Genomic DNA, 24,794 nt, shown 5'->3' with positions numbered 1-24,794 from the left:
TTTAATTCTGCTGTGCTAGCTAGCTCAAAAGGAGGTAAAGTTAATTTTTCCAAAACAAAGTTGAGGTCCCAAGTTGGAGTAGGTGCTCTATGGGGCGGTCTTATGTTTTTAACCCCTTTGAGGTACTGTTTTAGCAAAGGATTAGAGAAAATTGGTGGATCTGTGTTGTAATGAACAGAGATGGCAGAGGCGTGGATCTTGATGGATGAAAAGGAGAGGCCTTTGTCCACCATCTCAGTTAAATATTGTAGTATCTGAGGAATGTTTGGGACAAGAGGGTCAAGGTTGTGAGCCTGGTTCCAGGCACAGAATCTCTTCCATTTATCCAAATAGGCTTTCCTGGTACTAGGTCTTCTGGCCTCCAGAATGACATCCATAACAACTTTGGAGAAAGGCATAGCTTGCTTGACTAAGGAATCTTCCATGCAGCTAGGTTTAAGGTCTTTAGCTGGCTGTGGAGTATCTGATTGTTGTGCTGAGTCGGCAGATGTGGGATTTGCAGCAAAATCCAGGGTGGTCCTTGTGCTAAATTCTTTAAGATTGGGTACCAGTGCTGTCGTGGCCAATCTGGTGCAATCAGGATCATCTTTGGCTCTTCTTATCTGGCTTTTATGAGTACATTTGGAAGGAGAGGTAGTGGTTTTTCCAGCTGAATGAGAGGGCATCCACTTTCCATGCTTGTGGATGGTAACTCCTTGTGCAGAATTTCTGTGGCTGGTAGTTCATTAGGGATGCAAACAGACCTATGTCCAGGCTCCACCATTTCGGTGTTATCATTCTGAATATTTGTGGATTCAATTCCCATTTGTGGGGATCCGTGATGTTTCTGCTTAAGTCGTCTGCCAGTGTGTTTTTCTCTCCTGGCAGGAATTGTGCTTGCAGATGAACTTGATAGTTTAGAGCTGTGTTCCACAAGGTCATGGCTTGTCTGCACAGGGGGTAGGAGTGAGTGCCCCCTTGCTTGTTTATGTACCACATAACTGTGGTGTTGTCTGTCTTTAGTAGTAGTTGTCCTGGATGCAGCAGGTCCTTGAAAGCTAAAAGGGCATTTTGTACAGCTAGCATCTCTTTTTGATTGATGTGAAGATGCCTTTGTTCTGCGGGCCACCTGCCCTGAATACATTTTCCTGCCATGTGTGCTCCCCAAGCGTAATCTGATGCATCTGTTGTCAGTGTTTGCCTGGCTGTGGGTTGAGTAAAAGGCTGTCCCTTGTTGAGGTGACAAGCTTGAGCCACCATTGAAACTCCTGTTGAAGGCAAGGAATTAGTGGTATAACTGTTTCCAAACTTTGACAGTGTTGAGATCATACACTCTTTAGGTACCATTGTAGTTTCCTCATATGCAGTCTGGCATATGGAATTAGTAGTATGCAAGATGCCATGTAACCCAAGGCCTGCAGAATTTTTCTTGCAGGGAGTTGGGTCTTTGTTGCCATCAACTGAAAGTACTGAGTCAATTGTCCTTGCTTGTCTGGCGTGAGATAAGCCATCTGGGCCGTTGTGTTCAAGCTGGCACCCAGGAATATTATCTCTTGTGAGGGCACTAGTTTTGATTTCTTTTCGTTTACTGTGCATCCCAAGCAACTTAACTTTTTTACAAATGCCAGATGCTTTAGAAGAATGTCCTTGCTCTCTGCTTGAATCAGGCAGTCGTTCAGCTACGGATAAATTTGAATTCCTTTCTGTCTGCAAAATGCAATTACTGGTGCCAGGCACTTTGTGAAGACCCTGGGCGCAGTAGATAAGCCAAAGGGCAGTGCAGAGAATTGATAGTGCATTGAGCCAGCTATGAATCTGAGGTATCTTCTGCAATTTTGTCTGATAGGGACATGCAGGTATGCCTCCTTGAGGTCCAAGGTCACGAGCCAAGCTTTCTTGCCCAGCATGGGAAGAAGCTGCTGTAGTGTCAACATTTTGAATTTCAGAACATCCAGGTAAGTGTTCAGAGAAGAAAGATCCAGAATAGGCCTCCAGGCTTTGTCTTTTCTAGGAACCAGAAAGAGTCTTGAGTAAAATCCTTGTCATTGTTCCTGTGGTGGTACCTTTTGAATAGCTCTCATGTCTATGAGTGCTGTAATTTGTTTTTGAGCCTCTGCCCATTGATTTTGTGGCAGATTTGGCATTCCTTTTAACCTTGACAGAATGTGAAAGTGGAACCTGTAACCTTGAGATACAATGTTGAGAACCCATTTGTCTTTGGTGATCATTTGCCAATTGTGATAGAAAAGTGCCAGTTTTCCTCCCAAGGGGGCTGCCAAGAGAGCTGTTTGGCAGCTGTAGTGGGAAGTCATTGGGGCTACGTTTTATATGGTTGGGGCCTGTCTTCCCCTTCTTTCTGGCCTGGTGCACCCCATTGTCGAGGCCTGTAAGGACCTTGTGGCTGACCTCTACCTCTTGGACGTCTGTATCTGCCCCTTTGAGGTCTGTCTGTAACTGGAAAGGACCAATTCTTTGTTGGCCAATTTCTGCTAAATTGAGGAGGCTGAACCTGTAAGAAATCCTTCACCGTTTGCATAGATTTTGCCTTATCCTCCATTTTCTTTAATACCTCTTCTTCCTTAACTCCAAATAACACATCCTGCTGCAAAGGTGCATCCAATAATTTTGCTTTAACATGATCTGGTAACATATGTTCTTTTAACCAAGCATGTCTTCTAATGACAGAGCCTGCAACTGTTGCTCTACAGGAGGCCTCTAAAGAATCAAAACCACATTGCAAAGTATGTTTTCCCACTTGTTCAGCAGCATGCAATAAATCCTGCATTTCTTTAATAATAGGAGGATCTGAATCTGGTAGCATTTTTTGTTTCAAATGAGACATCAAAAATTGCTGATATTTTAACATATGAAATTGGCAATTTAAGGCTCTCATTGCTAAAGTTGCAGATGTATATACTTTCTTTCCCCATATGTCTAATGCTCTGGCATCTCTGTCCGAAGGAACTGGATTCTTTGCTGATGAGGCCTTAACTCCTTTGAATCCCTGAGAAATAGTTTCAGGGTCAGCAACGGGGCTTTTATACAGAAATTTGTGAGAGTCAAGGACTCTGTAATATCTGTCAGGTTTAACTGGGGCTGGAGGTAAGGAATCAGGAATTAAGCTGGATTCAGTATACACATCATCCACAATGTCTAACACTGGCGGAATAGCTAGGGGTCTGTGTTGGGGTAATAAAAGGAAGTCTCTGAGCCTTTTCTTGGATTCTGAATAATCCTGGCCTTCCCAATGGAAATGCTCCCTCATGGTATGTAAGGTTTCCCCAAAGGAGTAGTCCTCAGGCAGAGAGGCCGATGGAATTGATTTCTCTGCATCAGAATCCTCATAAGGGGGTAAAGAACATCCTAGGTCTGAGGATGAATCTGAAGAAATGGACACCTGGTCGGATGAGTCATAGTCTGCATCCCGTCTAGGCCTTTTATCAGGAAGGGATGGGAACCCCTGATCAGAGTGATTAGGTCTTCGGCCATTTTGAGCATTTGTTTCTTAGGCATGGAGGCCTGTCCTGGAGAATGCTATATTTGTTTCTTTGGAGGCTTAGACTTAGCAGAGGGTTTAATGCTTAACTGAGTAGGTCTAAAAACACCCTCTGAAACTGCAGGTTGCTCAGCTACTCCGGATCCCTCTGTAGGATTAGTCTTGGTAGGCTGAAAAACTTGTGCGTCTGAAGGCCCAGCCATCTCCACATGGGAGTCGGAGGCGGCCTGTGGTTCTGCAGAAGCGGTCGTCAGGGGCTGCGAAGGCACCTCGCTGAAAACCGGAGAACCGGCGACTGGCCTAGAGGAGGCTTCGTCGTCAGTTTTGGGTCTCGGATGCCTGTCCTTGTCTTTGCGCTTTTTATGTATACCGGTCGCTGGAAGTTCCAATGGCATGGTGTAATTGAATTTTCTGCCAAAATAATGTTGGGCAAAATCAAACCTTGTATTTGGATCAGATTTAATAGTGCGCTTGTTAAACCTAGCACAAAACCGACAACCAGTGACGTCGTGGTCTGGGCCTAGGCATGGGATACAATAGGAATGGAAATCCTTATGAGGTATTTGCTTCCCACAAGAAATACAATTATTAACTTTTACTGACATCGGTCTGAGGCAAGAAAAGTTTCAACGGGTACTTAGCTTTGTAGAAGACTTCGGTTCTGGATTCGGAATGAAAATCTCAGGAGTCGGCCGACCGGCACTTGCGAACTGCTTTTGCTTCGGGCACCGCACGGCAAGACAGACTGAAGAAAATGGCACCGGCTGCATCTTTTATACCCCTGCCGCACAGATGTCAGGGGGGAGGTGGCAGCAACCGACACCGGACCAAGACTTTGGAACTCAGGCCGAATGGGGAACCGCTTGACGGCAGGATAACCCAAGTGTAATGACTGCAGCATTGTAACACGAACATCAGGAGGGGTAGGTGGGTGGGAAGGAATACTGCAACATGGAAGAGAAGGACATCTATGGTTATGGTAAGATTTTACACAACTTTTCTATGTCCTTCTAGTCACATGTAGCAGTATTCTTCACATACGATTGAGTGCCAAAGCTCACTGTGAAAAAGGGGGACGTGGCTTAGTAGAGATCTCCAGGAATCCATGGAGGACAGCCCTGCCAAACTCAGCTATGGCCCTAGAAATGTGGTTTAACTTGCAGTGTTTGGTGAAGGTGTGCACCGAAAACCAAGTGGCTTCTTCCAGTATGTATCCAAACCACTGAAGAAGGCTCCTGAGGAGGCCATTGCCCTGGTTTTAGTGGGCCTTTGACAGTACCCTGCAGGAATTTCCCATGGTGTTTGTAGCAAAAGCTGATAGCTTTGGAAATCCATGTTGAGATACTTTTTTTAGTTATTGCCTTCCCTAGGGCCTTAGGGTGGGAGGAGACAAAATTTATCAGCTTGTCTGACGGACTTGATTTTGTGCAGATAATACCAGAGTTGTCTGTGCACGTCCAGGGAATGGAGTACTCTGTCTCCTTGTCTATTAGGAAAGAAGGTTAGTAGGTGGATGGTCTGATTTGAGGAAAGGTCATTCACCACTTTGAGCATGAAGAAGGGGTTAGTTCTAAGAGTAACCCTGTCAGTGTGGAATACTAAGAAGGGTGGAATAGCCATGAGGGCTTGCAACTCTGACACTCTCCTGGTTGAGGTCAAGGCCATGAGGAGGACAGCCTTCCATGTGAAATGTTTTAGGGAAAGTTTATCTGTTGGCTCGAATGGAGGGATCGTGAGCTTCTCTAAAACATAGTTGAGGTCCCATGGGGGGGGGGGGGGTTCTTGGGTGGTCTGAGGTGAAAGGCTCCTTTAAGGAATAACTTGGCTGGTAGTCTGGAAACTGGGGGGGGGGGGGTCCAGAGGCAGGCATGCTGAAATGGCAGACAAGTGGGCTTTAATGGATGAGAAGGCCAACCTTGTCTGCAATAGTTCACACAGGCAGGACAGTGCTAGAGGGGTCTCACTTTCCAGCGGGTCCAACTGCCTTTTTGAGACACCATATTGAAAATCTCTTCCACTTTTCGATAGCCAAGATTTCCTTGTATTTGGTTTCCTGGCCTCCTGCAGGACAGTGGGCACGTCCTCACTGTAAAGGTGTCTGCAAAGGGATCCGAATCCTATAAAGGTGTCTGCAAAGGGATCAGAATCCTATCACCCACAGGGTGAGGTGCAGAGACTGCCACTGTGGGTGTATTTGGGATCCTTTGTGCTGTGTGAAAAGGTCCACTCTGGGGGGAGAACTTGTGGTGATTGCCCTTGGATAGATGCAAGAAGAGGGGGAACAAATACTTTCTTGGCCAATGGGGAGTCACCAGCAAGATTTTTGGTCTGTCCTGCTGGATCTTCAGCAGAAAGTACAGTTGTGTACACTTAACATAAATGTACATGCTCGAGTGTATTCACTGTTGCAGTCATTACATTTGGGTAATCTGCTGGCAGGTTGCCCTCAGTCGGCCTGAATTCCAAAGTCTTGGGTCCTGCTTCGTCAGTTGCTGTCTTCTCTTCCATGATGTCAGGGGTATAAAACATGCAGCAGATGCAATTTTCTTTAGTTTTTCTTGCCCCCAAAAAGGTAGCAATATTACATATATATATATATATATATATATATATATATATATATATAATACTGCAACAGTGAATACACTCGAACATCTACATTTATGGTAAGTGTACACAACTGTTCTATGTTCTTCATATTTCACTGTTGCAGTCATTACATTTGGGTAGAATCCCAAAGCTATGGTTGGGAGGCTGGAGCTAAACAGCTTTAGGTGCAGCTATAAAGCCCTGCAGCACTGCAGTGGCAAAGCCTGCCCTGGACTTAGAGTAGAGAGGCAAATGGTAATGCTTTGTAAAAGTGTGACCAGAACTCCAAGTAGAAGCCTCTAGAATGTCTTTGGTTGGTACTCCTCTGAGAAAGGCTGCTGAAGTAGCTGCAGCTCTGGTGGAATGAGACCTAATGCCCTTGGGCACAGGTTTACCATGGTGTAAGTAGCAGAAACGGATGCAGTGGCTTATCCACTTTGAAATTGTCAGCTTTGAAATAGCCTTTCCTTCTGATCCTGCAGCATATGAGACTAGTAACTGCTCAGTTTTTCTTATAGCTTTAGTCTTGCTCAAGTAGAATCTTAGCTGTCTGTGTACGTCCAAGGAATGCAGAATTATCTCCCCTTTGTTCTGTGGATTTGGACAAAAAGTTGGCAGTTGAATTGTTTGGTTAAGAGCCACACTGGAAATCACTTTAGGCATAAAAGTAGGATGTGTTCTCAGAGACGCCCTGTCTGGGTAAAATATGATAAAAGGCTCTACAGCCATGAGGGCCTGTAGCTCTGAAACTCTTCTTGCTGAAGTAATTGCTAGTAGCAGAGCTGTCTTCCATGATAAGACTTTATATCAGCGTTAGCAGCTGGTTCAAATGGAGGCAGGGTGAGCTTTTCCAATACATAATTGAGGTCCCATGCAGGTAATGGTGATCTTCTAGGAGGCCTTAAATTTTTGGCTCCTCTAAGATACTGCTTCAGTAAAGGATGAGAAGAGAGTGGTGGCTCAGTATTGTAATGAGCCGAAATGGCAGAGGCATGGATTTTGATTGATGAGAAAGATAGGCCTTTGTCAAGCATCTCAGTTAAGTATTGTAATATCTGAGGAATATGTGGTTCTGCTGTATCAGTTCCTTGTGCTTGATTCCAAGCACAGAATCTCTTCCATTTCTCAGCATAAGATTTTCTAGTACTAGGCCTTCTGGCTTCCAAAATGACATCCATCACAGCTTTACTGAGAGGTGTCGTTTGTATGATTAAATGATTAGCCATGCTGCCAGGTTCAGAGTTTGTAGTTGATTGTGCAGGATCTGATTGTTTTGCTGGGACAGTAGTTGTGGTCTTTGAGGCAAGGTCCAAGCTGGGTCTTGAGACAAGTTCCTTAGGATTGGATACCAGTATTGGCGGGGCCAGTCCGGGGAAATTAATATCATCTTTGGCTTCTCTTGTCTGACTTTTAGGAGGACTATGGGTAGAAGAGGCAGAGGAGGAAAGGCGTAAACTGATAGGTTTTTCCAACTGAAGGATAGGGCGTCCACATTCCATGCTTGTCTGTGATAAGTCCTCGTGCAGAATCTTTTCAATTGATAATACTGAGGAGAGGCAAACAGATCTATGTCTGGGCTCCCCCATTTCTCTGTTATCATGCTGAAGACTAGTGGATTTAGTTTCCACTCATAAGGATCCATAAGGTTTCTGCTTAAATCGTCTGCCAGAGTGTTTTGTTTTCCTGGCAGGAATTGAGCTTGAAGATGTATTTGGTAGGTCAAAGCTGTGTCCCACAGTGCCATGGCTAATCTGCAAAGGGGGTATGTGTGTGCCCCCTTGCCTGTTTATATACCACATGACAGTGGTTTGTCAGTCTTTATCAGTAGTTGTCCTGGATGAAGTAAGACCTTGAAGGCTGTTAGGGCATTTTGAACAGCTAGCATCTCTTTCTGGTTGATATGTCGATGCATTTGTTTTGGTGCCCATATGCCCTGAATGCATCTTCCTGCCATGTGGGCCCCCCAGGCATAGTCTGATGCATCTATTGTTAAGGTTTGGCTGGCAGGGGGTAAAGTGAAAGGCCGTCCCATGTTTTGGTGACAGGCCTTTGCCCACCATAGAAACTCTTGTTGCAGGCAGCGAATGAGAGGAATCATTGTTCCCAGACTGGGAATGTTGACTCCATAAACTTTTTAGGTACCACTAAAGTTTCCTCATATGCAACCTTGCATATGGAATTAGTAGGATGCAGGATGCCATGAAGCCCAGAGCCTGCAGACTTTGTCTTGCAGAAGACTGGGTTTTTGTTGCCATCAGTTTGAAGTCAGTAGTCAGTTGCCTTTGTTTGTCTGGCGTGAGGTAAGCCATCTGGGCAGTTGTATTCAAGCTTGCACATCTTTTGAGAGGATACCAGTTGTGATTTATTTTCGTTTATTGTGTACCCTAGGCATGTTAGAAGCCTTTTCACAAAGAACAGGTTGTCGAGGTAGAGTGTCCTTGTTCTCTGCTTGAATGAGACAGTCGTCCAAGTAAGGGTATATTTGTATACTTCTTTGTCTGCAAAATGCAATTACTGGTGCCAGGCACTTTGTAAAGACCCTGGGTGCAGTAGATAGGCCAAAGGGCAGTGCAGAGAATTGGTAATGCCTTAAGCCAGCCTTGAATCTGAGGTATCTTCTGCACGACTGTCTTATTGGGACATGCAGGTATGCCTCTTTTAGGTCTAAAGTCACCAGCCAAGCATTCTTACCCCGCATGGGCAGAAGCTGCTGCAAAGTCAGCATTTTGAATTTTGGAATGTTCAGGTATGTGTTCAGAATCGATAAATCCAGTATGGGCTGCCAGGCCTTGTCCTTTCTGGGTACCAAGAACAGTCGAGTAAAACCCTTGTCCTTTTTCCTGTTCTGGTACTGTCTGAATGGCCCCCATATCCATGAGGGGCGTAACCTGTTTCTGTGCCTCTGCCCATTGATTTTTTGGCAGATCTGGCCAACCATCTGCCATTGGCAGAGTGTGAAAATGGAATCTGTATCCCTGTGATATAATGTTTAGTACCCACTTGTCCTGGGTTATTAACTGCCAATTTTGAGCAAAAAGTGCTAATTTTCCCCCATGGGTGCTGCCAAAAGGTAAGTGTTTAGTGTAGGCAGAGGGAAGTCATTGGGATTGCTTTCTGTAGGTTTGCACTTTATCTCCTCCAGATTTGGAGGTGGATGCGCCCCATTGCCTTGACCTGTATGAATCTTGCGTCTGGTATCTGGAACCCTTACGGCATCTGGATTTGCCCCTTTGAGCTCTGTCTGACACAGGAAAGGACCAATTTTTTGTAGGCCAGTGTATTTACTGAATCTTGGTGGCTGCACTTGTAAGAAGTCTTTAACAGTTTGCATAGACTTAGCTTTGTCTTCCATTTTCTTTAAAACCTCTTCTGCCTTAATACCAAACAGAGAATCATGCTGTAAAGGTGCATCTAGCAATTTAGCTTTAACATGATCAGGCAAATTTTGTTCTTTTAACCAGGCATGCCTCAATCACAGATCCAGTAACTGCGGCCCTGCAGGAGAGGCCTCTAAAGAATCAAAACCACATTGTAAAGTATGCTTTCCAACTTGTTCAGCTGCATGCAATAATTCCTGCAATTCTTTATTTTCTGCACATTCTGAAATCAACATAATTTTCTGTTTTAGCAATCCCATAACATGTTGTTGGTACTTAAGCATATGAAATTGACAGCTTAAGGCCCTGATTGCCAAGGTTGCAGATGTATAAACCTTTTTTCCCCATCTGCCCAGTGCCCTTGAATCTCTGTCAGAGGAGGTAGGATTTTTTGCTGCTGAGGCCTTAACTCCCTTTGGACCCTGTGAAATAGTTTCAGGATCAGCAGCAGGGTTTCTGAATAAGAATTTATGTGAATCAGGGACTCTATAATATCTCTCAGGCTTACTGGGAGCCGGAGGTAGAGAGTCAGGGGTCATGCTCGACTCCGAAAACACATCATCCACAATGTCTAAAACAGGGGGAATGGCTAAAGGCTTGTGCTGAGGGAGAAGGAGGAAATCCCCGAGCCTCTTTTTTGATTCTGAGAAGTCTTGACTCTCCCAGTGAAAATGTTCCCTCAAAGTATGCAAGGTTTCTCCAAATGAATAATCCTCAGGAGGAGATGCAGATGGAATAGACTCCTCAGCATCAGAATCCTCATAGGGAGGTATAGATAATTCCTGATCAGGAGAGGAATCAGAAGAAATAGAAACCTGATCTGAAGATTCATAATCAGTGTCTTGCCTAGGCCTCTTATCTGGAGGGGGATGGGTACCCCTGATCAAGGTAATAAGGTCTTCAGCCATTTTGATAATCTGTTTTTTAGGCAGAGAGGCCTGTGCACGTGGCTCAAGCGTCGTTTTTTTAGTTTTAGAAGTTGCCTTTGTCTTTGGTTTTGCAGCTTTCGTTGGTTTGATGTACAAATGTTGAGGTCTGAATACACCCTCAGAAACCGGTGCCTGCTCAGCGGCTCCGGACCCATCCGAGGGAGATGCATCCGTCAGTCCAATACCTTGAGTATCTTGCGGCATGCTGGACTCCACATGGGTGTCGGTAGAGGCCTACAACTCGAAGGTAGCGGATATCAGGGGCTGCGAAGGTGCCTCACTGAGTACCGGCGAACCAGCGACTGGCTTAGGAGAAGCTTCGTCTGTTTTGGATCTCGACTGCCTTTCTCTGTCCTTTTCTTTGTGTTTTTTATGTACTGCAGTAGTCGGATTGCTATCCGACAACATCTCTGCGTAGTTAAATCTGTTTCCAAAATACTTTGATGCAAAAATATACTGACGCTTAATAGTGTGTTGGTTAAATCTAGCACAAAACTGACAGCCAGGCATGTTGTGATCAGGGCCTAGGCAAGGAATACAGTATAAATTGAAATCCTTATGAGGTATTTGCTTCCCACAAGTAATACAATTATTAACTTTTTCTGACTTCGGTAAAAGGCAAGAAAAAAGTTTCCCTAACGGGGTACTTGGCTTTAGTGAAGACTTCGGTTCTGAAACTCAAACTCGAATATTTCAGTAGTCGGCCGACCGGCGCTTTGGGCACCGCGCGGCAAGAAAGACAAAAGAAACTGGTGTCGGCTGCATGTTTTATACCCCTGACGACCTGACGTCATGGAAGAGAAGACAGCAACCGACGCAGGACCCAAGACTTTGGAATTCAGGCCAACTGAGGGCAACCTTCCAGCAGATTACCCAAATGTAATGACTGCAACAGTGAAACACGAAGAACATCCTTCTAAACAAGTGCAGAGGAGGGGAATGCAAACAGAAACATCCCCTTCCAGGAGAGTGAGAAGGCATATGTTGCCATAGCCTGATGATGTGGAAGCCTGGTGGAGAAGGATGGAAGTTGCCTGTTGATGGAGGAGGCAAACCGGTCTATTTGAGGTGTACCCCCACCAGTGGACCAAGTCTTGGAAGATGTCCCTGTGAAGCATCCATTCGTGACCGTTTGTCATGGATCTGCTGAGGGAGTCTGCCTAAGAATTCTGTTGTGAAGGAATGTAAACAGCCTGTAAGGTTACTTCCTGGGAGCTGGCCTGTTCCCACACCAGGACAGCCAGTCTGCAAAGCAAATAAGATTTGCACCCCCCCTCCACTTGTTGAGATACCACAGCACTGTGGTATTGTCTGTAAAGATTTTTAGTGGTCCTTGAAGGTTGGTTTGGAAGGCTTACAGGGCCAATAATATTGCCCTAAACTCTCGGATATTGATGTGTTCTTTCCTGTGTGATCCTGGCCCCACTCCTTGCACTCTCAGGTGCCCCAGAGTTGCTCCCCAGCCCAAGTCTGAGGCAACTGTGCGCATGATCCGTTTGGGTTGAGCTGGTTGAAGGGGAAGACCTGGGTTGAGGCTCACCTGCTTCAACTACCAGTGGACTTTTTGTTTGAGGCAGGGCAGGAGACGTACCCTGTAGCTGAGGAGGTGGGAGTGTTGGGTCCAAACTGACCTGAGGTACCATTGCAGTTTCCTCATATGGAGTCTTGCTAATGGTAGCATGGGGATAGTGGCGGCCATGTAGCCCAGGAGCCTGAGGTACTGCATTGCAGTTAATTCTGTGGTCTTGAGGACCAGAAGTAGGTGTTGTGTCGAGCTTTCCACCTTTTTTTTGGGTGGGGAGGTAGGCTTTCATAATGTCTGTCCGAATCCTGCACCCCAAGATGACAATGTCTTGAGTAGGTTCCAGATGGGATCTTGGGATGTTGATCTGAAATCCCACGGATTGTAGGAGAGCAATGGCAGCTTGTAAGTGTTGCTGGAGGGCCTGTTTGCAGTCTGCCTGAATGAGCAGTTGTCCAGGTAAGGGAATAATTGTATTCCTTTTGTCCTACAGAAGGCAATAACTGGAGCCAGACATTTGGTGAAGACTCTGGGTGCAGTGGAAAGCCCAAAGGGCAAGGCAGAGAAATGAAAGTGAGAGGAACCCACAGAGAACCTCAGGTATTTCCTGAAACTGGGCATTATAGGGATGTGAAGGTAGGCATCCTTGACATCTAAGGTGGCTATGAACCCTTGGGCAGGATGCAGAAAGAGTTGGTAAGGTCAACATCCTGAAGGTTGGGACCTGAAGGAAGAGGATGAGTAGTGATATGTCCAAAATTGGCCTCCAGGGACCACTGTTTTCTTGAAACCAGGAAAATTCTGGAGTAGAAGCCTCTTCCTTTTGCAGACAGTGGGACTGTTTGAATGGTGCCCTGAGCCATCAGGTTGTCTAACACTGGCTGCAATAGGGGGAGCTGTTCTTTTGGTGGCTGTGGATACCCCTTCTCTTTGGAGGCATGAGCCAGGTCATAAAATACCTATTCTCTATTACAGAGAGGGCCTATTTGTCTGTGGTGATACGTGCCCACACTTAGAGACAGTGAGAGAGGTGCTCTGAGGGACACAGGGGGAAGGAGGGGTTTTTAAGTTTGGCAGGTTGTCAGACACTACCTGCCCTGTCTTGAAAGGGCAGCCTCTGGCTAGAAGAGTTGGGGGCTCTGGTAGGAGTGGGTTGGTTCCTGGAAGTTTTCTTAGGCCTTGTTCATAGGTGTGTACTAGGCTAACGGCCATAGAGCCTATATAAGCCTAGCCCAAGAAGATGCCCTGACATCATGCCGCCCAAAGTTAGTTCTCAGTGCCCCTGTCAAGCAAGGCCACTGAAGTGATCACTGGGGTGAACTTCCTATTGCCCATCAACTCGCCAAGATTTCTCATAAAGAGGGCTACTGAAGTGCTCTGCTTAACGTGAATGGGAAGTTTGTTCCAGAGTATGGGAAGTCTCTGGGTTAGGAACCTATCCCCTCCAGCATGTTCTATTTATTGTGGCAATGAGGTTTAGGTCCCTGGAACATGTGGCACAGAGGGATTGGGATTTCTTTAAGTGTAGCATATCTAGCAGCTCTGGGCTAGGTCAGACATGGCTTTGTAGGTCAAGCACAGATCAGCTCTAAGTAGGCAATGAGAGAGTATACCTGGAGTTTTTTGAGTCGGTCTGTACACGGCATGTGTCTAAGGCCGAAGATCCTCTTAGTGAGATATTTTCATGACCTTTCCAGTTTCTGTAGCTGTCTAGTGAGATACATACCAAATGGGACGTTGTATTCTATAATAGGTCTAATGTGGGATGAACAGACAGGAACTATGACCGCTTTCTTCCTGGCTGAGAAACCTTTTGTAATGAGATGTGCCACATAGAAGGACTTTCTGACTAGAGTGGCAATGTGGTTATCAAAGGAGAGGTTGCTGTCAACCAGTGTCCCCTGGTCTCTCATCACACCTTTGGTGTTTAGTGGACTACCGCCTATGTAGTAGTTCATGGGCACTGAATTTTTCGCAAAGGGAATGACAATTCACTTTTTGGCATTGAGCTTAAGGCCATGGTTCTGGCACCAGTCATTGGTGTCAGTGAGCCCTTTTTGTAGAATGTTTACATCAGTTGGAGAATCAATAATGGCTCCCAGTTTGCAATCATCTGCGAACTTGGTCAGCCAGAGTCCCTTTGTGTTGGCTTGAACTTCGGAGAAGTAGATGCCAAACAGGAGAGGACCTAGGACTGATCCCTGTGGGACACCACTTGTAACTGGTCAGTAGTCAGATTTGGAGTCCGCTACTTTCACAGTGTGGGTTCTATCAGTGAGCCAGTTGGCAACCTATCTTATGACATAGGGGTTTATGCCTAGTTTAGTGAGTCTATGATCCCTGAGTGAGGGATGGTGTTGAAGGCCTTGGCAAGATCTAGGTAGGCTGTGTGAACTACCTTGCCCTCATCCACAGCTCTGGTGACAGACTCGAAGAAGTCCATCAGGTTGAGCAGGCATTACCCTACCTTTCACAAACCCAAACTGCGTGGGGTCCAGAGTTTGGAGATTCCCAATGTCCTTTATTTATAAGGTCCATGACAATGTGCTCCATAGCCTTACATACTAGACTGTGGAAGCAGAAGGGCAAGTGTGCTTTCTGTTTTTGCTGGGTAATTCCTCTGGAATTTTGGAATAGGAAAAAGCAGTAGGTGTTTTAAATCCTGCATCTCTTTCCCCTTTTGCTGTAATGACTTAAATAAGTCAGCCACTTTTGTTCCAAACAGAGCTGTGTTGTCCAAAAGGTCATCAACCAGCTTGTCTCTAAAGTCATCTGGTAGAGGTTGTAGGCATAGCCAGGAGCATCTTCTCAAGGCAGATGCTGATGCTGCTGGTCTGGCTGAGGCCTCAGCAGCATCATAACTGCACTTTACAGAGTGCCTGGTAAACAGAGAAGTGAGAGCAACTAGGGAAGACAGTGAAGCTTTGGCAGCAGAATCTGGCGAGTGACAATTCCTTAGAGATGTTCTACAAAAGGGATACGGCATACATAGCCATGTGTGTCTGGTAATTAGTACCTCTGAAAGCCAGAGTAGCAGAAGTGTATACTTTCTTAGCCAGGTGTTCCATAGTTTTGCTGTCCTTGTCAGCAGGGAGAATGGTGGTGGAAGGCAATAGTTTTGAAGCCTTATCAGTGGAAATGGAAATAGTAGCAGGGTCTGCAGCAGGGCACTTAATTAGAAAAGTACAGTTTTGTACCTACCATAAATGTAGATGTCCGAACAGGATAGCATCTGCAGTCCTAACAAATGGGTTGTCCTGTCGTCAGGCAGCCCTTCGGTCGGCCGGATTCCAAAGTCTGGGTCTGGCCTCGGCTGGTGTCGCACTTCACCCGACGTCATCTCTGCTGGTCTTCGGGTAAAAAGGCATCAGCCGACACCATTTTCCTCAGTCTTTCTTGCCCCAGATGCCAGTTGCCCTCTTGGAAAACTAAATTTTGGATAAATGCCAATGTTTCCAAAAAAAATAGTAGGCAAACACAAAAAATAAGCATGTATGTACATATATACAAACAAATGCACCATAAGAGATCCCCCCCCTAGCTAGCTATTAGGAGGGTAAATACCCTAGGAGTACCACAGAGGGGAAGGAGGGTGGGTAATCCTGACTGCAGATGCTATCCTGTTCGGACATCTACATTTATGGTAGGTACAAAACTGTACTATGTCCTTCAAGGATGCATCTGCAGTCCTAACAAATGGGTAGAATACCATAGCCAAACTAGGGGAGGAGGAAGAAGAATTATGGTGTAGTTAGGATCCCTTGCAATACAGCAGTGGCAAACCCTGCTCGGGATCTAGAGTATAGAGGTAAGTTGTAATGCTTGGCAAATGTATGCACAGAGGTCCAAGTAGCCGCCTCAATAATGTCCTTGGTAGCCACTCCTCGTAAGAAAGCTGTGGTAGTGGCTGTAGCCTTTGTAGAGTGAGGTCTTATGTTCTGTGGAATTTGCTTTCCATGGTAGGAGTAACAGAATCTTATGCAATTTCCTATCCATTTGGAGATTGTCTGTTTGGAAATTGCTTTTCCTTCCCTTCCTGTTGCATAAGCTACTAAAAGCTGGTCAGTTTTTCTATTACCCTTGGTTCTGTCCAGGTAGTAGCGTAACTGTCTATGTACATCCAAGGTATGCAGCAGTCTTTCCCCCCTGTTCTGTGGATTGGGAAAGAAGGTAGGTAGGTGGATTGCCTGGTTTAGAGACACTCTGGATACCACCTTAGGCATAAATGTAGGATTAGTTCTCATGGACACTCTATCTTGATGGAAGATTAGGAAGGGTTGTACTGCCATTAAGGCCTGTAGTTCCGAAACCCTTCTTGCTGAAGTAATTGCCAGTAGGAAAGCAGTTTTCCATGATAGGTGTTGAAGATCTGCTGTTGCTGCTGGTTCAAATGGAGGGAGTGTCAATTTTTCTAGCACAAAGTTCAAGTCCCACGCTGGTAATGGTGGTTTCCTAGGAGGTTTTACATTCTTGATTCCTCTGAGGAACTGCCTGAGTAGAGGATGTGAGAAGACAGGGGGATCGAAGCTGTATTCTGCAGAAATAGCTGATGCATCTATCTTGATGGAGGAGTAGGACAGGCCTGTATGGAGAAGCTCTGCCAAGTACTCCAAGATGTTAGCAATATCTATCTTTGACACATCTTTTCCTCTTTCAGTACTCCAAATGACAAACCTTTTCCATTTTCCTGCATAGTTCCTTCTTGTTGAAGGTCTGCGGGCCTCAAGGATAATGTCTTTAACCCTTTGGGATAAAGCTGGGTTAGTTGTTGTTATGTGATGTTCCAGGCAGTCAGTTGCAGAGTTTTTAGGTTTGGATGCATGATGTTGTAGTTGTTCTGAGTTAACATCAAAGGCATCAGGGGTAGTGTCCACGTTCTTCCCCGAGACATGCTCCTCAGCAATGGATACCAGTGTTGTCTTGGCCAATTTTGAGCTATCAGAATTATCCTTGGACGTTCCTCTTTGATTTTCAGTAGTACCTTGTGCATCAAAGGAAGAGGTGGAAATGCATATGCTGTCAGGCCTTTCCAACTGAAGGATAGAGAGTCCACCTTCCATGCAAGTGGGTGGTATGTCCTTGTGCAGAATTTCTTGAGCTGGTGATTGAGTGGGGATGCGAATATGTCTATGTGTGGCATTCCCCATTTCTTTGTGATGGCCTTGAAGATGTCCGGGTGTAGCATCCATTCGTGAGCATCCGAGGTAGTTCTGCTTAACATGTCTGCTAGGGTGTTTTCTTTTCCCGGTACAAATATTGCCTGTAACTGGATGTTGTAGCTCAGAGCCATATTCCAAAGGTCCAGAGTCATTCTGCATAGGGGGTATGAATGAGTGCCTCCCTGTTTGTTGATGTACCACATGACTGTGGTGTTGTCTGTCCTTATCATTAAATGGCCTTCTTTGAGGAATGGTCTGAAATTCTGGATTGCTAGTTTTACTGCCAGCATTTCTTTTTGATTTATGTGCAGGTGCAGCTGGTCTGGAGTCCATAATCCTTGTATGCATTTGTCCAGCATATGTGCCCCCCAACCTAGGTCTGAGGCGTCCGTTGTGATGGTTTGGCTTGCTTGAAAGTTGTGGAAGGGCAAGCCTGGGTTGAGATTGACCCGTTTGCTCGGTTTTGGCCGAAACCGAGACACTCGCGGTTTGCTTAACCGTGGTTTCGGCCGAAACCGCGGACCGCGAGTGTCGGTCTTTTTCTTTGCGGTTTTTAACAACTTGAGAAGTCGGAGGATCCGATGGCATAATGTACGCAAAATCTGAGCCGAAAAACTGTTCAGCAAACTCCGACCGACGCCTAAGCGTTCGTCGGTTGAAGGAAGCACAGGCTAAACAGGCTGCTACGTCGTGGTCTGGGCCTAAACAAGGTAAGCAGTAAGAGTGGAAATCTTTATGAGGTATTTGTTTCCCACAAGTTAAACAGTTATTTACTTTTTCTGACATCGGCTGAGGCAAGAAAGAGTCCCAACGGGTACTTAGCTTTTTAGAAGTCTTCGAAGTAGTATTCGGTAGTAGTAATCTCTGGATCTGACCGACCGGCACTTGCGAACAGCTTCTGCTTCGGGCGCCACGCGGCAAGAAAGACTGAGGAAAATGGCATCGGCTGATGCCTTTATACCCGAAGACCAGCAGAGATGACGTCGGGTGAAGTGCGACACCAGCCGAGGCCAGACCCAGACTTTGGAATCCGGCCGACCGAAGGGCTGCCTGACGACAGGACAACCCATTTGTTAGGACTGCAGATGCATCCTTGAAGGACATCTTTGCATTCTCAGGAACTTTATAAAACCTTTCAGGTCTGCGTGGAGCAGGGGGCTGTGAGTCCAGGTTCTGGGATGCTGAAGAGAAGGCATCCAGGAAGGCAGGTAGAATGGCTGAACAGCAGTAGGGGTTGGGGAATCCACCTGAATGAGGTCATAATACCTTTTTTTGGACCTCTGTCATTTCAGATAATTCCCACTTGAAATGTTCCTTCATTTTTGTAATAGTTTCCTCAAAGGTCAAATCCTCTGCTGGGGAGTCAGGGTCAATGGATTCTTCCTCTGGGGAGCCATATCCCAGTGGGGTAGGCAGCTGAGAGGTATACGATAGGTCTTCAGAAGAAGAATCAGAGAAATCTTCATCCTCCCTTCAAGAGGGATCTGATGTCTGATGCCTAGGGCTCAGGGTGTGAGGAGGGATAGTGGATGTCCCTGGAGTGGTAGGCCGTAAGGCCATATAGACATTAAACAGACTTTGAAATAAATAAATCTCTCCAACTAGTAAAACAGCCGGTGCATAAAGCAAAACTAAAACATACAAGGAAAACACCAGCCGTACCACAGCAACGAAATTTAATAATATTGCAAGCGCTTTCAAGGATTCAACCTCTTCATCAGACTTAGATTACAAACATTTAAAAACTTAAATAGTAGCGTCAATTAAAAACAATCACCATTTAAAGACACAGTAACAGCAATATATTTAAAAATAGCATACCTAAAATATAACAAACTTAAAAATCAGTATATCTTACTTACAGTACTAGTCAAAGACAATGAACAAGTAAAATACAATATAAATATATGTTGTATGCTAATAATAGTCCTAAATGATAGAATACTATTATTGCAACGTAATGCTTAAGGGGCCTGGTCTTTAAAAAATGTTTGAGGAACACCTTATTGCTTAAACCAGGGAATGTCAGTACTAAATAACAATCCATTTCTGCTCGGCAGCTTCAGTATAGTTTTTTAAATCACCTCCTCTCTTATTGTTAGCTAAAATCTCCAGAACTAAAAATTTAAATATATGACGGGGTCCTTCATTTTTATTATGCATAGCCAGAGCACTACTCTCTCTGCCATTTTTAATATCTCGATAGTGCTCTAATATTCTGTCTTTAAGACGTCTATTGGTCTTGCCAATATAAAATGAAAAACATATCTCACAGTATGCTGGATAAACAACACTGGACGTCTTACAGTCTGCATAATGGGTACCATTAAATCTAAAACCTAAATGGGGATGCATAAAATTACTACCTGAATGCATATATGTGCAAGCCATACAGTTTCTACAGACACATGTGCCTATCCTATCAGACTTACTCAAGTGCTTTAACTCAGACCTATAACATAAATGACTCTTCAAGGATCTATTATTTCGAAACGTAAAATTAATTTTTTTATCTATCACATCCTTCAATCCATCCACACTAGAGAGAATACCCCAATTTCTATTAATAACATCACAAACTGTATTAATATTACTGACAAAAGGTAATGACATTCTTAATTTATTGTCACTTCGATATTTTTGTACTCTTGCAGTTCTAGCCTCTATGGCGAGAGAGGACATGCAGATGGTTGGTGTGACACAGCAAGATGCAGAGGACAGGAAGAAATGGAAACAGATGATCCGCTGTGGCGACCCCAAACAGAAACAGCCGAAAGAAGATGATGATGATGGTAATTGAGATATTAAAAATGGCAGAGAGAGTAGTGTTCTGACTATGCATAATAAAAATGAAGGATCCCGTCATATATTTAAGTTTTTAGTTCTGGAGATTTTAGCTAACAACAAGAGAGGAGGCGATTTAAAAAACTATACTGAAGCTGCCAAGCAGAAATGGGTTATATTATTTAGTGCTGACAAATTCCCTGGTTTTATCAATAAGGTGTCCCTCAAACCTTTTTTTTTAAAGAGGCCCCTTAAGCATTAAGTTGCAATAATAGTATTCGATTATTTAGGACTATTATTAGCATACAACACATTTATATTGTACTTTACTTGTTATGTTTGACTAGTACTGTAAGTAAGATATACTGATTTTTAAGTTTGTTATACTTTAGGTATGTTATTTTTAAATGTATTGCTGTTAGTCTCTTTAAATGGTGATTGCTTTTAATTGATATTACTATTTAAGTTTTTGAATGTTTTTAATCGGAGTCTGATGAAGATTTTGAATCCTTAAAGCACTTACAATATTATTCAATTTCGTTGCTGTAGTATGGCTGGTGTTTCCTTGTTTATTAAACAGACTTTGGCTAAAGGCCTGCCAGTCTGGGGTACTTTCAGGAGCAGGAGAGACGTGCTTTTTCCTTCCTTTTGAGACATAGCGGCATCTGCATGGAGGAAGGATTAGACTCCGGTGACTGTCAGGTAATGGAAGGATCAGACTGTCCTGCCAAGAACGCTGGTTTCCCCGACGTCGGAAATGCCTCTGTGGACATGCCCTCTGCGCAAGACTGTGTGGCTTTGTTGAAGGTACCCGCTGTATCCGAAGCAACGGAGACGAGTATTCAACCAGGCTGACATTGGCCACAGGCTGACGGTTAGATGAAAGAAGCACAGCGGTAGTCGTAGGCCTAACAGTTTTGACCTTCTTTTTCTGCGGTTCAGCAGGTAAGTCATCGGAACCCTCCATACCCAAGGCTAATGGTTTGAGACATGGGTTTTCTAGGTAATAAACAGCTGTGGAGAGTTATGGGCACAAATGCCTGGCAGATGGTGCAGGCCTTGTAGTCGCCCTACCTAAACAAAACAGACGCTGACTGCGGGCATCCTTGTGAGGTATCTGACTGCTGGACTTACACTTGCCCTTTCTGGATGACATGAACAAACATTAGGATAAAATAAATGATTGAAAAGGTTCCCCAACGGGGCACTTACCTGTTTCTTCTGAATCCAATGGCCGGGATGGTAGGAACACCAGACTTTCAACTGGCGGCTGATAATTTCTGAGGGCTGGTGTGTGCAGATGTCAGTTTTATGGCCCACGTTTTACTAGCCATGTGAGATGTCCCACGGACCATACAGTGACTACAATCTTTTGTATACTGGCCGGACAGTCGGGCAGTAAGAGGAGTAAACTCATATGTGATGAATACTGCAACATGTGACTAGAAGGACACAGGGAGACAGTGAGTCTCTGGGAAAGAGGTATAGGATCTGGAGGGGGAGGAGGCAGGTAGTCGCAAACTACTTGCCTTGTTCTGAAACTGAGGTTTCTGGGTTGGTGTCTGAGCAGGCCTGGAAGGTGGCTGTTGCATTCTGGAACTTTTTTTTACCCCTAGGAGGAGGTGCAAAATGCTTACTAATGAATTATGTCTTAGGATAATTTCTGTGGAGTTTAGGAATTGGTGACAAATGTTTCAAGTCCTGCAAGTTCTTTCCCCTTCTGTTAAACGGTTCTTAAAACTTCAGCCACTTTGGGAGCATCTAGAAGTTTAGCCCTGATATCCTCAAGTAAGGGGTTGGAGCCTCAACCAAGAGTACCTTCTGAGCACTGAGGCAATAGCTGTAGATCTGGCAGAGGCCTCTGCAGCATCACAAGTGCATTTGATTTGAGTGTCTTGTCACTTGTGAGGACAAGGACATCAGGCTAGAGGATTTGTGACTGTGGCCCAATCACGGAGGTTAACCAAAATCTTTGGAGCCCGAGTCAAAAGGGCCAGGGAGTACGTAGACATACATGTCTAGTAGTTGATGGCCCTAAATGTCAAAGTAGCAGAGGTGTACACCTTCTTGCCAATTTTCTCTATAATTTTGCTGTCCTTATCAGTAGGAAGGACAGAGGTAGAGGGTAGTAGTCTGGAGGGTTTGTCTGCAGGGACTGAAATGGTACCAGGATCTGCAACAGGGCATTTTATTAGAAATTTAGCCCCCTCTGGGACCTTATAAAACCTGTCAGGCATTCTAGGAGCAGGGGGGGGGTGGGATTCAGGATTTTTAGAAGCTGCAGAAAAGGCATCTAAAAAGGCTAGTAGAACTGGTGGAATGGCAGAAGGTGGAGGGATAACCATTTGTAGGAGTTTGTAACACCTCTTTTGGACTTCAGACATTTCTGTGGAGTCCCATTTGAAAAACTCTGTCATCCCAGAGACGGTTTCTCCAAAGGTAAAGTCCTCCCCAGGGGCATCTGCCTCAGCAGAGTCCTCCTCTGGGGAGGCATACCATACAGAGGAAGGCATTTGTGAAGCATAAGACAGAGCATCCTCTGAAGAGGAATCTGAAGAGTCTTCAGCCACTACTGTAAGAGGTACTGCAGTCTGAGGCCTAGGGATGAAAACAGGAGTAGCAGCCATAGAAGGTCTAAGGGCCATAAAGGCACTGAACAAACAGAGAAAGCTTGTCAGTCAGGCAAGATCTCAGGAGGTGAAGTCACATGTTTGGCTTTCTGTTTCTTTTTTAATGAAGAAACAGTCGTAGAGGGTTTATGCCCTAAGAATGGCCTAGGTTCAGAAGCCTCACTAACGGTGGAAGGACCGGTCTGGGTGTCCGCACCGAGCTGAAGTTCCCCTCATCGCCATTTGACGTCTGCGTTACCTCAACAGATGTGCTTTCAGACCTTGGTTTTGTGGCCTCTGGAATGGTACCAGTTATACCAGAGTCAGCTGGTTCCATATGTTCCTCCAAACATACCTCAGCCAGAGGGAGAACGTCGGGTGGAAGAGGTACAGCAGTAGGCTCAGGCCTTGTAACTTTGGCCTTCTTTTTTTGGTGGCTCAATGAAATAGCAGGATGGCCCTTCCATCGCAAGAGAGAGATGTTTGAGCTGTTAGTTCTCTAGATAAGACATTAAGGGTGTGCAAACAGCTAGGAAGAGTCTTTGGGACAAAGGCCTGACAAACAGCACAGGACTTGTGGTCGTGGTTGGGCCCTAGGCAGAACAGACAGGTCACAGGCACTCTTATGTGGGATCTGATGTCCACACCTAAACATTCCTTTTCTGGATGACATGAACTTGGGCAGGCATGCAGTGACCAAAAAAAGGAACAAGAAAAATGCCCCAACGGGGTACTTATCTTTAAATCGCAGGATCCAATGGCAGAGATGGCAGATAAGCTGACATCTGACTAGCGGCAGAAAAGTTCTGAGGAAGGTACATGCAGACGTCACTTTTACGGCCCATGCACTCTAAGGCTAACGTCAGATGTCCCACATACCTTGCAGTGACTGAAAGCTTTTGTATACTGGCCAGACATTCAGGTCATTAGGCAGAGGCTAACCCAAAGGTTATGAATACTGCAACATGAGAACAGAAGGATATCAAGACTCGTTCATAGGATCACAGGAGTTGCAAGGCAATCGAGCCATAAAGCCATTCTGCCATGTCAATATCTACCCTTAGGCCTTGCCTCTCTGAGGAGGACAAGACCAGTCACATCAGGGGTGAATTTGGAGAGGGAGTTGTTCCAGAGAAGGAACAGATGCTACATGACAAATTTATATGCCTTGTCCTCATCTTATTTGTAGGAGTAGATTTAGCTCTATGGCCCTGGTGTCAGCCTGAATGCTTAACTTATGGAAGTATAATAGTTCTTCTTAGGACTACAGCATCCCTATAAGCAATGCAAAGATTACCCCTAAGGAGTCTATATAAAACTAAGTACAGGGATAAAACCACCACTCTTTCTTGGTATTTCAAATCTTTTAAGCACCTAATCTTTTTAGTTAAACTTCTGGGGTCTTTACAAACGCCTGACAACATTAGTAAGCTACATCCCAAAGGGAGCACTGTACTCAATGATGGGTCTAAACTGTGGAGTACAAGGAAATGAGAACTTCTTTTAATATGGAAGAAATACCATTTTGATATAAGCTCTGCAAAGTAAAAGGGTTTCCTAATCATTTCTGCAACATGATGGTCAAACGCCAGGGCACTGTCCACACAAGTACTAAGGTCTCTCTCAATCTTCATTTTGAAGTAGTGCGTTATCCATTCTACAGCTGGAACTAGGGGATAGTTACCAAAACTTACTTTTTTTGGAGCAGAGTTTGAGCCCATTTTATGTATACTAGCTATCGACAAGTGTAGGTTCTGTTGGGAGTGTCCTTGTGCAACAGTGGGCTTAATGACAACACCCAGCTTACAATCATCGGTAAACTATGTAAATCACAGATCCTCATTTACCAAGTGGAGATCTGGGAAGTAGATACCAAACAGCAGAGGTCCCACCACAGTTCCTCAAGGATATCCCCTGGTCATTTTCATGCTCTTTTGAGGATGTGCCCCCTTACTTTGACTTTCCTGTCCCTAAGCCAGTTGGCTATCCACCTTAGGACATATGGGTCAATCTGGAGCTCCTTCAGCTAACTATACTTGAATTAGTATGGCATCAAATGCCTTGGCAAGGTGGAGAGCTTGTCCACAGCCTAAGTCCTGAGTACCCCTCTCAAAGATCTTCACAAGATTCATTAGACAAGATCTACCTTTAAAGTCAAACTGCTGGGGGTCAGGTCAGATAAGAATTTTGATATAGTTAATTGGGCCAGTTATGATGGTCCACGGTTTTGCATGCAAGACTCACTAGGCTGACAGGTCTGTAAACCCTCACTGTCAGAGGTGGGGCCACCACTCAAGAGCAGCATCAGAAGACAACTGTGTGCCACTCCTGTGGGACAAAGTCAGTTGTT

The 24,794-nt window shown here is 45.0% G+C and overlaps 1 protein-coding gene across 5 annotated transcripts in view; it reads right to left on the bottom strand.

Annotated features, from left to right (window-relative positions):
- The window catches only part of QRICH1 (glutamine rich 1), a 1,772,469-nt gene that overhangs the window by 177,758 nt on the left and 1,569,917 nt on the right, over nucleotides 1–24,794 (bottom strand). The gene's annotated exons all lie outside the window — the stretch shown is intronic.

This window comes from Protopterus annectens, chromosome 7.part1 (assembly GCF_019279795.1).
Source record: "Protopterus annectens isolate FY-2018-M chromosome 7.part1, PAN1.0, whole genome shotgun sequence".
Classification (NCBI taxonomy): Eukaryota; Metazoa; Chordata; order Ceratodontiformes; family Protopteridae; genus Protopterus; species Protopterus annectens.
Note: the sequence above shows the minus strand (reverse complement) of the source record. Positions and strands in the feature narration are given on the sequence as shown.